At 45.7% G+C, this 15,192-nt stretch overlaps 1 protein-coding gene across 4 annotated transcripts in view; it reads left to right on the forward strand.

Moving 5' to 3' along the window:
• The first annotated feature begins 249 nt into the window (after positions 1-249).
• LOC147115098 (ras-related protein Ral-A) overlaps positions 250-15,192 on the forward strand; it is a 520,495-nt gene continuing 505,552 nt past the window's right edge. The window contains exon 1 of one of the 4 annotated variants that reach the window (XM_085993388.1): positions 250-355. The gene's annotated coding sequence lies outside the window, so the exon portion shown is untranslated. Of the gene's footprint in view, positions 356-375; positions 703-5,276; positions 5,340-12,555; positions 12,616-15,192 lie in introns of those variants that run through there. The other 3 variants (XM_085993389.1, XM_085993391.1, XM_085993390.1) reach the window with 3 other exon arrangements.

The raw sequence follows: 15,192 nt of genomic DNA on the forward strand, positions 1-15,192 counted from the left end.
GCTCCCAACTCCAGGTAAAAGAGATCTGACAGGAAGGCATGAGGTTAGTTTCCTGGAATACAGGATGCTTCCTACCCACTGCAAGCCCCAAAGTTTTACATATGCGGCCACGTGCCTCCAGGCTCTACACTCCTCGCGCGCGGCGGGCAGTAAAGATTGCGGAAGTGCTCGTCCTTGGGACGCAATTTCCGGTGAGGTCGCGGCACACGTCCTGCCCCTCCCCTCCCCTTTGACGCTATCACCGCCACTGCGCCCTTTGACGCCATATTAACAGTGACCGGGCGGGATAGGGGAGGGCGGGGTGAAAGAGCGACTTGCAGTCAGCAGCAGCCGTAGTCCTCCGGCACAGCGACCGGTGAGTCAGTGTTGCCAGGCCCGCTGCGGTCTGCAGATAGGAAGCGGTCTCCGGACTGGCGGTTGGTCCCTGTGCGCGCGGCCCCCGCCCTCTTCTCCCGGGCTGAGCTGAGAGCTCTAGCGGGTCCTTGCAGCGGGAGCCGGCCAGCAAGCCAGCTGGTAGGGTACAATGGTGCGGGGCGCTGTCTGAAGGTAGATGCCAGCAGCCTGGCTTCAGCATCCCTCAATAGCCGCAGATCCCGCCCGCCGCCATTCAAGCTCCATGGAGCTGAGTTCACCCTCGAGTGAGCTGCCTTCATTTTCAGCACTTTCTGCGCGAGTTGAGGCCATTTGGCCCATGGTACCAGTGTAAGTACCTCATCACAGCTGCCTACTGTAATCCCATTTTAGCTTTTCTTTTAACCCTCCATGAAAAGACCTTTCATTTAAATATAGTAGTCTTATTACAACAGTGACTATACTTCAGATTGCCTGTAAAGTCTATTGGGATGTCCTGGGGCCATGAAAGGCACTATAAATGCATTTTTTAAATCCTGGGGTGTCTGATATTGCCAGAGGGAGGGAGGAACTAAAGACAATCACTATCACTAAGGGAAAAAGTACTTGGTAAAGTAATGGGACTAAAAGACAAGTCCCCTGGACCAGATGGCCTGCATCCCAGGGTCTTAAAAGAAGTGGCTGCAGAGATAGTGGATGCATTGGTTGCAATATACCAAAATTCCCTGGACTCTGGAGAAGTCCCAGCGGATTGGAAAACTGCAAATGTAACACCTTTATTTAAGAAAGGAGGGAGTTAGAAAGCAAGGAACTTTTGACCAGTTAGCCTAACATCAGTCATTGGGAAAATGCTGGAGTCCTTCTTTAAGGAAGCAGTAGTAGGGCATTTGGAAAACCATAATGCAGTCCAGCAGAGTCTGCATGGTTTTATGAATGGGATATCATGTTTAACAAATTTGCTGGAGTTCTTTGAGGATGTAACAAGCAGGGTAGATAAAGGTGAGCCAGTGGATGTGGTGTATTTGGATTTCCAGAAAGTATTCGATAAGGTGAGAGATTATAAAATGCTTCAATTCAGAGGGCCCCGGGGGTCCTTGTGCATGAATCACAAAAAGGTAGCATGCAGGTACAGCAAGTAATCAAAACGGCAAATGGAATATTGCCCTTTATTGCAAGGGGGTTGAAGTATAAAAGCAGGGAAGTCCTGCTACAACTGTACAGGGCATTGGTGAGATACACCTTGAGTACTGTGTACAGTTTTGGTCTCCTTATTTAAGGAAGGATATACTTGCATTGGAGGCAGTTCAGAGATGATTCACTGGGTTAATTCCAGAGATGAGGGGGTTGACGTATTTAAAAAAAAAAAAAAAAAGACTTATTTAAAAAAAAGTTGAGCAGGTTGGGCCTATACTCATTGGAATTTAGAAGAATGAAGGGTGATCTTATTGAAACATATAAGATTTATATGTTTTCCCTCGGGAAATCTAGAACTTGGGTGGGGGGGGGAATAGTTTCAGAATAAAGGGTTACCCTTTCAGAACTGAGACGTGAAGGAATTTCTTCTGAGGGTTGTAAATCTGTGGATTTTTCTTCCCCCAGAGAGCCATGGAGGCTGGGTCATTAAATACATTTAAGGCGGAGATAGACAGATTTTTGCAAGATAAGGGAGTGAAGAGTTATGGGGAGCGGGCAGGGAAGTGGCTCTGAGCCCAAGATCAGCCATGATCTTATTGAATGGCGGAGCAGGCTCGAGCGGCCAAGTGACCTATTCCTGCTCCTATTTCTTATGTTACGTTAACTGAATTATATTTTGAAGCACAGTATGTAGGTGGGCACTTTGAAGGTACAAGTAGCATCAACTGAGATGAATGATCAGTTGATCTGTTGAGGGCTGAATGTTGGCCAATTCACTAGCTGGACACCCTGCTGCCTCCTTTTTAAAATAGTGCCCAGGGATTTTTTTTTACATCCACCAGCAGGCACTGACTGGTTCTCCCTTCAGTGCAACACTCCCTCAGCCCTAAACTGGACTATCAGCCTAAATTATGTGCTCACGTCCTTGACTCAACAACATTCTGACTCTTGAGGAAGGGTGTTGGCAACTGAACCAAGATGATTGTACAGTTTGCTATTTAATTTCCTTTTAAAGGCTGTGATTAATTTGGATTTAACAGCTGCTTGTGGTAATGCATTCCATATCCTAATAATTCTTGGTGAGAATTTATTTGATTTCTCCCCTCCCCTTGTGCTGGTACTAATTATGGTTTATTCCTGGATGTTAAGTGCAACTTCAAATTGAAATTTTGTTGATTTGCTCAAATTACAAGAAAGCTTGTTGGAGTACTTTTTTGTTCCAACTACAAATCGTTGGTTAGACCTCAGCTAGAGTATTGTCCAATTCTGGACATTACATTTTAGGGGGGCTGTCGAGGCCTTGTAGAGATTTACTAGGGACAAGGGACTTCGGTTAGGTGGAGAGACTAGAGAAGTTCTCCTTTTTAGAGTAGGGAATGTTATGGGGAAATTTAATAGGTATTCACAATTATGAGGGCTTTTGATAGAGTAGATGGGGTGAAACTGTTTCCAATGGCAGGACCAGAGGGGACACTTTTTTAAGATAATTGGCAAAAAAGCCGGGGGGAGATGAGAGTTGTTTTGAGCAGTGAGTTATTATCTAGAATGCATTGTCTGAAAGGGTGGTGGAAGAAGATTCAACAGTAACTTTTAGACAGGAATTGGATATATTTAAAAAGGAAAAATTGGCAGTGCTATGGAGAATGGGAGTGGGACTAATTGGATAGCTCTTTCAAAGAGCTGACAGGCATGATGGGCTGAATGGCCGCCTGTGCCTATTTTAAAGTATCTTATTTCTAAAAACATTTTCTAATGTGTTTTTAAAAAAGCCCAGTGGAGACAGACTTTCCATGTCAGGTCTTTTTGCCTCCTGATGGTTCCTGTAATGTTACTAATGGAGAAAAGCCCTAGAAACATCGAAGATAGGAGCAGGAGTAGGCCATTTGGCCCCTCGAACCTGCTCCACCATTCAATGAGATCATGGCTGATCATCCAAATTCAGTACCCTGTCCCTGCCTTCTCCCCATATCCCTTGATCCCTTTAGCCTTAAGAAATATATCTAACTCTTTCTTGAATATATTCAATAAGTTGGCCTCAACTGCCCTCTGTGGTAGAGAATTCCACAGGTTCACCACTCTCTGGGTGAAGAAATTCCTCATCAGTCCTAAATGGCTTACCCCTTATCCTTAGACTGTGACCCCTGGTTCTGGACTGCCCTGCCATCGGGAACATCCTTCCTGCATCTAGTCTGTCTAGCCCTGTTAGATTTTTATAAGTTTCAATGAGATCCCCTCTCATTCTTCTAAACTCTAGCGCATATAAGCCTAATCGACCCAATCTCTCTTCATACGTCATTCCTGCCATCCCAGGTATCAGTCTGGTGAATTTTCGCTGCACTCCCTCCATGGTGACCAAGACTGCACACAATACTCCAAGGAATGGTCTCACCAAGGCCCTGTAGAACTGCAGCAAGATATCCTTGCTCCTGTACTCGAATCCTCTCGCTATGAATGCCAACATGGCATTTGCCGCCTTAACTGCCTGCTGCACCTGCATGCTTACCTTCAGCGACTGGTGCACAAGGACACCCAGGTCTCATTGCACTTCCCCTTTTCCCAATCTATTGCCGTTCAGATAATCTGTCTTCCTGTTTTTGCCACCATTTATCCACATTATACTGCATCTGCCCAATCACCCAACCAGTCCAAATCATACTGAAGTTTCTCTGCATCCTCCTCACAGCACACATGCTAACCCAGCTTTGTGTCATCTGCAGACTTGGAGATAGTACATCTAGTTCCCTCGTCTAGATCATCATTAATATATATTGTGAATAGCTGGGGTCCTAGCACCGATTCCTGCGGTACCCCACTAGTCACTGCCTGCCACTCGGAAAAAGATCCGTTTATTCCAACTCTGCTTCCTGTCTACCAACCAGTTCTCTATCCAAGTCAGTACCTTAACCCCAATCCCATGTGCTTTAACTTTGCACGCCAATCTCTTATGCGGTACCTTATCGAAAGCCTTCTGAAAGTCCAAATACACCACATCCACTGGTTCTCCCTTATCTATTCTACCAGTTACATCCTCAAAAAAATTCCAGTAGATTAGTCAAGCATGATTTACCTTTTGTAAATCCATGTTGACTTTGTCCAATCCTTTCACTGTTTTCCAAGTGCTCTGCTATTACATCTTTATAATGGACTCTAGCATTTTCCCCACTACTGATGTCAGGCTTACTGGTCTATAATTCCCCGTTTTCTCTCTCCCACCTTTTTTAAATAGTGGGGTAACATTAGCTACCCTCCAATCCTTGGGAACTATTCCAGAGTCTATAGAATTTTGGAAGATGACCAACAATGCATCTACTATTTCTAGGGCCACTTCCTTAAGTACCCTAGGATGTAGATTATCAGGCCCTGGGGATTTATCGGCCTTCAATGCCGTCAATTTCCCTAACAATACTGATTTCAGTCAATTCCTCCCTCTCATCAGACCCTATGTTCCCCGACATCTCTGGGAGGTTATTTGTGTCCTCCTTTGTGAAGACAGAACCGAAGTATGTATTTAATTGGTCTGCCATTTCTTTGTTCCCCATTATAAATTCCCCTGATTCTGACTGCAAGGGACCTACGCTTGACTTCACCAATCTTTTTCTCTTCACATCTATAGAAACTTTTACAGTCAGTTTTTATGTTCCCTGCAAGCTTACTCTCGTATTCTATTTCCCCCCTCTTAATTAATCCCTTTGACCTCCTTTGAGGAATCCTAAACTGTTCCCAATCCTCAAGTTTGCTGCTTTTTCTGGTTATAGTTTATGTTGTTTTTGACTAATTCTTTTAATTTTAAAGGGGTTGAAATTCAGATTGAGGTGTGAGATGCTAGAGTCTGGAAATCTGCTGGGTACAATATGGTGGGTCTGAGTTTTAAATAAAATTACATTTCTTCAATGTTGAATGAACTTGTTTTCTCTTATGGACATCAGGTGAGTACTTTTAAACAAAATACACTTTTTGCTAAGACTTGTCAGCCCAGTCACCTATCCAGGAATACTGCAGAGATGGAGGCTGGTGTTATTGTCAGACAGCAGACCAACACCTGTAAACTTTCAGTGGGGTAGTAATGTTAAATCATTATGGCATACTAAGTCTTTCATCAACTGGCTTTGGGAGCAGGGGCTGAGCTATCTTATGGGTAGGCCTGTTGAATTTTAATTGGCAGCCTGCCAGTCTTCTATAAATTTGAAATATGGCTTACTTTATTTTGTGTCACTAGCACTTTGTGTAATTTTTAGCAAATATGAAGGTACAATACTGTAAAGAATGTGTTGCTGAAAGTCTATGAAGGAATGCAGAAATTTTTTGACTATGGTAGTAGAAGTGAGACAAGATTTAGTATCTCTAAAAGACAGCTTCCTCTAATTGGTGAGTTTGTGATGAGAGGGTCATTAATGTAAAATAGTTGCTGTGAATGAGGAGAGGTTAGAAAAAGTTCTTTACACAGGAAGTTGAAGAATGGAATGCTTTACCACAAGGTGTGGTTGAAGCAGAGACTATTGCATCTTTGAAGCGAATCATGCACAAACATTTTAAAGCGGAGGCAGGAGCAGGGGGTGGGATTAATTTGATTACTCCATTTTAAAAAGTCGATATGGGCTGAATGGTCTCCTGAGCTGTAAACGTGTGGTTCTCTAGCTACAGTCATTTAATTTTAATCTTACTCTGTTGCCACATGTAGAATAGATTTTTCTGTTTTGGTTTAACATGTTTCTGTCTTAAACTACTTTAAACCTGGTAATGAGAAGGGGGTCTGGCTGTGGAATGAGTGAGTTTATAATGAAGTTCTTGTTGATGTATCAGTCCTTGCTGGTAGTGGTATCCACTCTTTTTTGTTACTTAAAAAAAATAAATAGATTTCTGTCCCCAGGTTTTGAAACTCTATTCTATTGGTCTCCAAACGAACCCCTATTCCCTTGTGCAATGCAGGGTATGCAGTTTTTAATGTTTTTATTCATAGGATGTGGGCGACAGTGGTGAGGCCAGCATTTATTACCCATCACTAGTTTCCCTTGAGAAGGTAGTGGTGAGCTGCTGCCTTGAAATGCTGCAATCTATGTAGTGAAGGGATTCCAAAAGTGCTGTTAGGTAGTGACTTGCAGAATTTTGACCCAGCAACAATTAAGGAAAGGCAATATATGTCTGAGTCAGGATGGTGTGTGACTTGGAAGAGAATTTGGAGGTGAGTTGCTGGTGGTGTTCCCATGCACCTACTGCCCTTGTCCTTCTAGGTGGTAGAGGTTGTGGGTTTGGGAGTTGCTGTCGAAGAAGGCTTACAAGTTGCTGCAGTGCATCTTGTAGATGGTACAAACTGCAGCCATGGTGTGCCAGTGGTGGAGGGAGTGAATTTTTAAGGTGGTGGATGGGGTGCTAATTGAGCGGACTGCCATGTCCCGGATGGTGTTGAGCTTCTTGTGTTGTTGGCGCTGCACCCATCCCAACTCCTTCACACTCCTGACTTATGCCTTGTAGGTGATGGACAGGCTTTGGGCAGTTAGGAGATGAATCACTCTCAGCAGAATACTAGCCTCTGACCTGCTCTTGTAGCCACAGTGTTTATGTGGCTGACCCATTTCAGTTTTTGGTCAGTGGTCACTCCCAGGATGTTCATGGTCTGGGATTCGACGATGGTAATGCTATTGAATGTAAAGAGGAGGTGATTTGACTTGTTGGAGATGGTCATTGCCTGGCATTTGTGTGGCATGATTGTTAGCTGCCACTTCAGTCCAAGCCTGGATGTTGTCCAGGTCTTTCTGCATGTGGGCATGGGCTGCTTCATTATCTGAGGAATTGTGACTGGAACTGAACGCTGTGCAATCAGCGAACATCCCCACTTCTGACCTTATGATGGGGTGGGGAGCGGGAAGGTCTTGATGAAGCAGCTGAAGATGGCTGGGTCAAGGACACTGCCCTGAGGAACTCTACAATGATGTCCTGGGGCTGATATGATTTAGCCTCCAATAACCACAACCAACTTCCTTTGCCAAACAGCATTGGCGAGTAAGTGTTGCTTGATAGCATTGTCACTGACACCTTCCCTCACTTTACTGATTGATCGTAGGTTGATGGGGTGATAATTGGCCAGATTGGATTTGTCCTGCTTTTGTTGGTTAGATGCCAGTCTTGTAGCTGTACTGGAACAGCTTGGCTAGATGTGTAGCTAGCTCTGGAGCACAGGTCTTCAGCACTGCAGCCAGGATGTTGTCAGGGCCCTTAGCCTCGTCCAGTGCGGTCAGTTGTTTCTTGATATCACGTGGTGTGAATCGAATTGGCTGAAGACTGCCTTCTGTGATGGGGACCTTGGGAGGAGGCCAAGGAAGAATATCCACTTGGCACATCTAGCTGAAGATGGTTGCAAATGCTTCAGCCTTGTCTTTGCACTCGTGTGGTTCACTAATGTCCTTTAGGGAAGGAAATCTGCTGTCCTTACCTGGTCTGGCCTATGTGACTCCAGACCCACAGCAATGTGGTTGACTCTTAGCTGCTCTCTGAAATGGCCTAGCAAGTCACTCAGTTGTAACCAACCACTATGCAACACAATAATAAGAATGAAACCGGACAGATGACCCGACATCGACCTCGGCACCGGCTACAGACACGGCACTGACACACCCAGCCCAGTTGACCCTGCAAAGTCCTCCTCACCAACATCTGGAGACTTGTGCCAAAATTGGGAGAGCTGTCCCACAGACTAGTCAAGCAACAGCCATAGTCATACTCACAGAATCATAACTTTCAGCCAATGTCCCAAACTCCTCCATCACCATCCCTGGGTATGTCCTGTCCCACTGGCAGGACAGACCCACCAGGGGTGGTGGCACAGTGGTATACAGTCGGGAAGGAGTGGCTCTGGGAGTCCTCAACATTGACTCACCACCCCATGAAGTCTCATGGCTTCAGGTCAAGCATGGGCAAGGAAACCTCCTGCTGATTACCACCTACCACTCTCCCTCAACTGATGAATCAGTACTCTGCCATGTTGAACACCACTTGGAAGAAGCACTGAGAGTAGCAAGGGTACAGAATGTACTCTGGGTGGAGGACTTCAATGTCCATCACCAAGAGTGGCTCGGTAGCACCACTACTGACCGAGCTGGCCAAGTCCTGAAGGACATAACTGCCAGTCTGGGCCTGCGACAGGTGGTGAGTGAACCAACACGAGGGAAAAACCGACTTGAGCTTCGCTTCACCAATCTACCTGTCGCAGATGCATCTGTCCATGACTGTGCGATGGTCACTGCTACCAAGTCATCGTGGAGGCAAAGTCCTGTCTTCACACTGAGGACACCCTTCATCGTGTTGTGTGGCACCACCACTGTGCTAAATGGGATAGATTCAGAACAGATCTAGCAGCTCAAAACTGGGCAACCATGAGGCGCTGTGGGCCATCCGCAGCAGCAGAATTGTATTCTACCACAATCTAACCTTATGGCCTGGTATATCCCTCACTCTACCATTACCACCAAGCCAGGGGACCAACCCTGGTTCAACGAGTGTAGAAGAGCATGCCAGGAGCAGCACCAGATGTACCTAAAAATGAGGTGCCAACCTGGGGAAGCTGCAACACAGGACTACATGCATGCTAAAAAGTGGAAGCAGCATGCTATAGACAAGGTTAAGCGATTCCAGAATCAACAGATCAGATCAAAGCTCTGCAGTCCTGCCACATCCAGTCGTGCATGGCGGTGGACCATTGAACAACTAATTGTTGGGAGGAGGAGGCTCCAAGAATATCCCCATCCTCAATGATGGTGGAGCCCAGCACGTGAGTGCAAAAGACAAGGCTGAATCGCTTGAAACCAACTCCGCCTTAAGTGCCGAGTGGAAGATCCATCTCGGCCTCCTCCCAAGGCCCCCACCATCACAGAAGTCAGTCTTCAGCCAATTCAGTTCACTCCACGTTGATATCAAGAAACGGCTGAGTGCACTGGATACAGCAAAGGCAATGGCACCTGACAACATCCCAGCTGTAGTGCTGAAGACTTGTGCGCCAGAACTAGCCACACCTCTAGCCAAGCTGTTCCAGTACAGCTGCAACGCTGGCATCTATCCGACAATGTGGAAAACTGCCCTGATATGTCCTGTCCACAAAAAGCAGGACAAATCCAACCTGGCCAATTACCGCCCCATCAGTCTATTCTTAATCATCAGCAAAGTGATGGAAGGTGTCATCGACAGTGCTATGACGCAGCACTTACTCACCAATAACCTCACTGCCCAGTTTGGGTTCCGCCAAGACCACTCAGCTCCCGACCTCAATCACTTCATCAATCACCTTCCCTCCAACATAAGGTCAGAAATGGGGATGTTTGCTGATGACTGCAGTGTTCAGCGCCATTCGCAACTCCTCAGATAATGAAGCAGTCCATGCCCGCATGCAACAAGACCTGGACGACGTTCAGGCTTGGGCTGATGAGTGGCAGGTAACATTTGCGCCACAAGTGCCAGGCAATGACTAGTTCCAACAAGTGAGAGTCTAACCACCTCCCCTTGACATTCAATGGCATTACCATTGCCGAATCCCCCACTAGCACAACATCCTGGGGATCGCCACTGACCAGAAACTTAACTGGACCAGCCACATAAATACTGTGGCAACAAGAGCAGGTCAGAGGCTGGGTATTCTGCGGCGAGTGTCTCACCTCCTGACTCCCCAAAGCCTTTCCACCATCTACAAGGCATAAGGAAGGAGTGTGATGAAATACTCCACTTGCCTGGATGAGTGCAGCTCCAACAACACTTGAAGCGCGACACCATCCAGGACAAAGCAGCCCGCTTGATTGGCACCCCATCCACCACCTTAAACATTCACGCCCTCCACCACCGGCGTACCGTGGCTGCAGTGTGTATCATCTACAAGATGCACTGCAGCAACGCACCAAGGCTTTTTCGGCAGCACCTACCAAACCCGCGACTTCTTCCACCTAGAAGGACAAAGGCAGCATGCGCATGGGAACACCACCACCTCCAAGTTCACCTCCAAGTTCCCCTCCAAGTCACACACCATCCTGACTTGGAAGTATATCGCCGATCCTTCATCGTCGCTGGGTCAAAATCCTGGAACTCCCTACCTAACGGCACTGTGGGAGTACCGTCACCACACGGACTGCAGCGGTTCAAGAAGGCGGCTCACCACCACCTTCTCGAGGGCAACTAGGGATGGGCAATAAATGCTGGCCTTGCCAGCGATGCTCAGATCCCATAAGTGAATTTAAAAAAAAAAAAAAAAAAAAAAAATGTGCTTGGCTCCATCATTAAGCATGGGAATGTTCATAGAACAACCTCCTCCCATTTTTTTAAATTGTCCACCAGCATTCACAGCTGGATGTGGCAAGACTGCAGTGCTTTGATCTGAGCCGTTGGTTGTGGGGTGGCTTAGCTCTGTCTATGGCCTTCTGCTGTTTAGCATCCATGTAGTCCTGTGTTGTAGCTTCACCTCACTCTCAAGTATGCCTGGTGCTGCTCCTGGCATGCTCTTCTACACTCATTGAACCAGGGTTGTTCGCTTGGCTTGATGGTAATGGCAGAAACAACAAAAACCCAAAGCAAACTCAATTGCTACTTGGCCCTAAACAGACAATACAACAGAGCTGATTACCTGACCATGGTAAAGGATAACAAACTGAGAAGAACCTTGACAAGGCACAGACTTAGCGAACATAGCCTAGCGATCGAAAAAGGCAGACCAGGCTGCCAAGAGAAGACAGGATATGCTCTCACTGCAGTCAGGGAGTAGTGGAGACAGAGATGCACTTCCTCACAGCCTGTGAAAAATATCAGGGCATCAGGGAGAATTTCTACCAAAAATTCTCAAATATGCCCTGAATTCAGAAATCTGAATGACAACCAAAAACTCCCATACCTACTGGGAGAGGAGAGAAGCTGTGTAACACTGGCGGCACACTATGTTACAGCTTGCCATGAACAGCGGGACAACCAGTAAACTAAGAAAAGAGTATATATAAAAAATGCGAATGTATATTTATACACTCAGGGATATACCTGTTTATACAATGTATGAATAGAACTGCGTTTGTGTTCAACCATAAATGTATTTTGATGCTTTGGCAACATAAGATGTACCTTATCATGCCAATAAAGCGATTTGAATTTGAATTAATGGTGGAGTGAAGGATATGCTGGTCCGTGAGCTTACAGATTGTGATGGAATACAATTCTGCTGCTGATGGCCCACAGCGCCTCGTGGATGCCCAGTTTTGAGCTGTTGGATCTGTTCTGAATGTATCCCATTTAGATGGTGGTAGTGCCACACACCATGGAGGATGTCCTCCGCGTGAAGACGGAACTTCATCTCCACAAACACCGTGCCGTGGTCACTCCTACCAATACTGTCGGGGACAGCTAGATTGATGAGGGCATAGTCAAGTAGGTTTTTCCCCTCATGTTGGTTCTCGCTCCATCTGCCACAAGCCCAGTCTGGCAGGCATGTCCTTCAAGACTCCGTCAGTGGTGGTACTACCAAGCCACTCTTGGTGATGAGCATCAAAGTCCCCCACCGAGTACGTTCTGTGCCCTTGCAAGAGACTTCATGGGTCAATGTTGAGGACTTCCAGGGCCACTCCCTCCCAACTATAAAGCTGTGCAGCCACCTCTGGTGGGTGTGTCCTGCCGGTAGGACAGGACATACCCAGGGATGGCGATGGAGTCTGGGACGTTGGCTGTTAGGTACGTGTCTGAGTATGACTGTCAGGTTTTTGCTTGATTAGTCTATGGGACAGATCTCCCAACTTTGGCACAAGTTCCCAGATGTTAGAAAGGAGGACTTTGCAGGGTGGGCTGGGTGTGCCTCATCCATATCTTGTGAATATGGCATGACATTATTGCAGTTTATTGACATGGATTTTCGAATTTGGCTGATTACATCAGACTTCTGTACCATGATGTCTCTTGCTAACCCTTTTTTACTGTACAGCATGTCGAGCCCCCTTGACATCTAGTCCGTGTCGCTGTACTTTAAAACAAAGCTGTGTTTTTTCTTCGACCGTGATGCCGAGGGATTTGAACTATTTCAGGCCGCAGAAGGCTGGGTGGGTTGAGAGGGCGTGTTTAATTTTGCTGTGTAACTAGGTTAAGACGTCGAGATGTTCTGATGGCGCTTTGAACCCGAACTGGGTAAGGTTTCTGCGGATGTTAGCGGCTCTAACTTAATTTTAACAGCACCCTGGATGTGAGGTTTTCGTTACACGCTGCTTTATTTGTAAATATTGTTTCACAGACGTAAATCTGATTGGAGGAGGCTTTCAACTTCAGGCTACGCATTTTTTCTCCCTTTGTATTGTCTGTTAGCGATTTGCAGAGGTCGGGTTTGTTGTTCACTCGCTAGTTACAATAGGAACCACACCCCAGATTAAAGGCAAGCGTCAGGTAGCTGCGAAATGAGTCTGCCCTCGAGTCATCCGCATCGTTGGTTTGTGGAAAAATAGTTTTAATTGTCGGTTGAAATGGTCTCCGCACAACTTGGCGGCGTAGCTTGAATGTTGCATGGGTTTAGAGGCGACTGCCTCGATGCGATGTGTAATGCAGCAAGAATGCCGTGCTCTGGGATAGCTAGTTGATTTCCGGAATTGAACTCGGGCTGCAGACAACGTTAGTCTTCATGCTGAATGGCAATGTTATTTGTGGTGAGGAATAAGAACTTTCATGCTAAGATGGTTTCTATGAGATGATGGCGCTTTCATTTTTAAATTTTCGCCAGTCCACTGTTAAGGTTTTCTGCATATGCCTTATTTTCCTCCTTCCCCCTGTCTACCCAACTTTTATTTTCTATTTTAACCCTCCTCCTGCTATGCAGTGTCCCTCCTCAGAGGTTTGAGGTGACTTCATCCCAAGTGATTGCCAATCCAAGAGCCTTGGATGACTTGCCTGTAGATTTCCCTGGGCTCGGGAAATATCAAGATTTGGTTGTGTATTTATGGCTGTGCTCTCAAAAATGTTCAAATCTAACAGTCAGAATATTAGGGTTCTAGCTTTGATAACATTAATAAATGTCAATGATAAGAAAATGTCTGGCACTTCTATCTCTAGTACCCTTAACACTCCCATTATAGCAGCCTGGTGTTTCCGGAGTATCCCAAATATTTCTACCTCTAGTACCCTGCCTAGTTCGTTAATTTAATTTACTGAGTGAAGCAGTTCATCATTTGGATTTGTGTTGAGCCTTCAATGTAGTTAACATCCCAAGAATTGTTTAAATTTACCTTTCACTAATTTCAGTTTGTTTACAGCAACAACTTGTATTTGTATAGCACCTTTAACGTAGCAAAACGTCCCAAGGCACTTCAGAATTTTTGTCTTCTAATACTTTGGCACCGAGCCACATAAGGAGAAATTAGGGTAGTTGACCAAAAGCTTGGTCAAAGAGGTAGGTTTTAAGGTGCGTCTTAAAGGAGGAAAGAGAGGCGGAGAGATTTAGGGAGGGAATTCTAGAGCTTGGGGCCTAGGCAACAGAAGTTTAGTGAATTGAAACAGCTATGCATATAACTTGGTGTACTTTTTGTGACCTAAGACTATGGTATATTATACCTCCATCGCATTCAACATAGTTAGTTAATCCATCCTCCATCTCTTCCCTGTGATCCATTTCCATGGCACCGCCCTCACTTCGATCCACTGTCTCAACATAGCCAGGCCATTTCCTGCAATGGTTTCCCCTTCCCCAATAGTTTGAGTGCCCCAGTGTTCCTTTCTGAGCCCTTTCCTATTCCTCATCAATGTGCTGTTCCTCTGTAACATCCTTGGGCACAGTGTCGGCTTCCACATGTACACTGGTGACGCCCAACTCCCCTGCTCTGCCACCAGCCTCAACTCCATGACCATTACTGTGCTGCCCAGCTCCTTATTCAACATCTTCATGAATGAGTTGGAACTTGCTCTAACTAAATATTGACAACAGATCGTGCCAAAAAACTCCTCGCACTAGTGGCTGGCTCTGTTCCTATCCTCAGCTGCTCACTTATGCTGAACCTGTTAATAAGAACATAAGAAGCAGGAGTATGTGAGATCTGTGTGATCTGTGATCTGTGAGTAGGCCAATCGGCCCCTCGAGCCTGCTCTGCCATTCAATAAGATCATGGCTGATCCAGTCTTGGCCTCAAAGTTAATGTGTAATCTCTCTGCCCTGTTGTGACTCTGAGCTAAGTTTCAAATCCCATATCCTACCCACCATCAAGACTGCCTATTTCCACCTCTGGAACATTGCCTGTCCCCATTGTCTCATTTCTACTGCTGAAATATATCCACATATATATATATGTCACCTCCAGGCTCTATATCTCCAAATAGACTGCATTGCCAGCGTTTTTGTTTTTGTCATTTAGCATCTGTAAAGAGACAAGATAGTTGTTTTTGTTTGTGTACTTCATCAGAACTGGACATGCAATTTAATAAGGTTGGCAAATTAGAGGGGGGGGGGGGGCGAGGGAAGAGACGATCAACACATATGCTGATCGCAGAAGAGGTTGTTTATATGTCCTGTAAACTGCTTAATAGAAAATGGAAAAAATAATCTTGAGATAATGTAGTGATACAAGGACAAAAGATTGAGTAAATAGTCAAAAGATACAGGGGAGGTTCATTTAAATTCAAGCATAAGAAAATAAAGGGAAGAGGAATAACAAGCTGCAAGTGCAGCAAATTTGAAATTGAAACAGAAAAAGTCCAAAGATGTGCGGGTTAGGTTGATTGGCTATG

The sequence above is a fragment of the Somniosus microcephalus genome, chromosome 7 (assembly GCF_052327205.1).
Source record: "Somniosus microcephalus isolate GS21.2 chromosome 7, FLI_Smic_1.0, whole genome shotgun sequence".
Taxonomy (NCBI): Eukaryota; Metazoa; Chordata; class Chondrichthyes; order Squaliformes; family Somniosidae; genus Somniosus; species Somniosus microcephalus.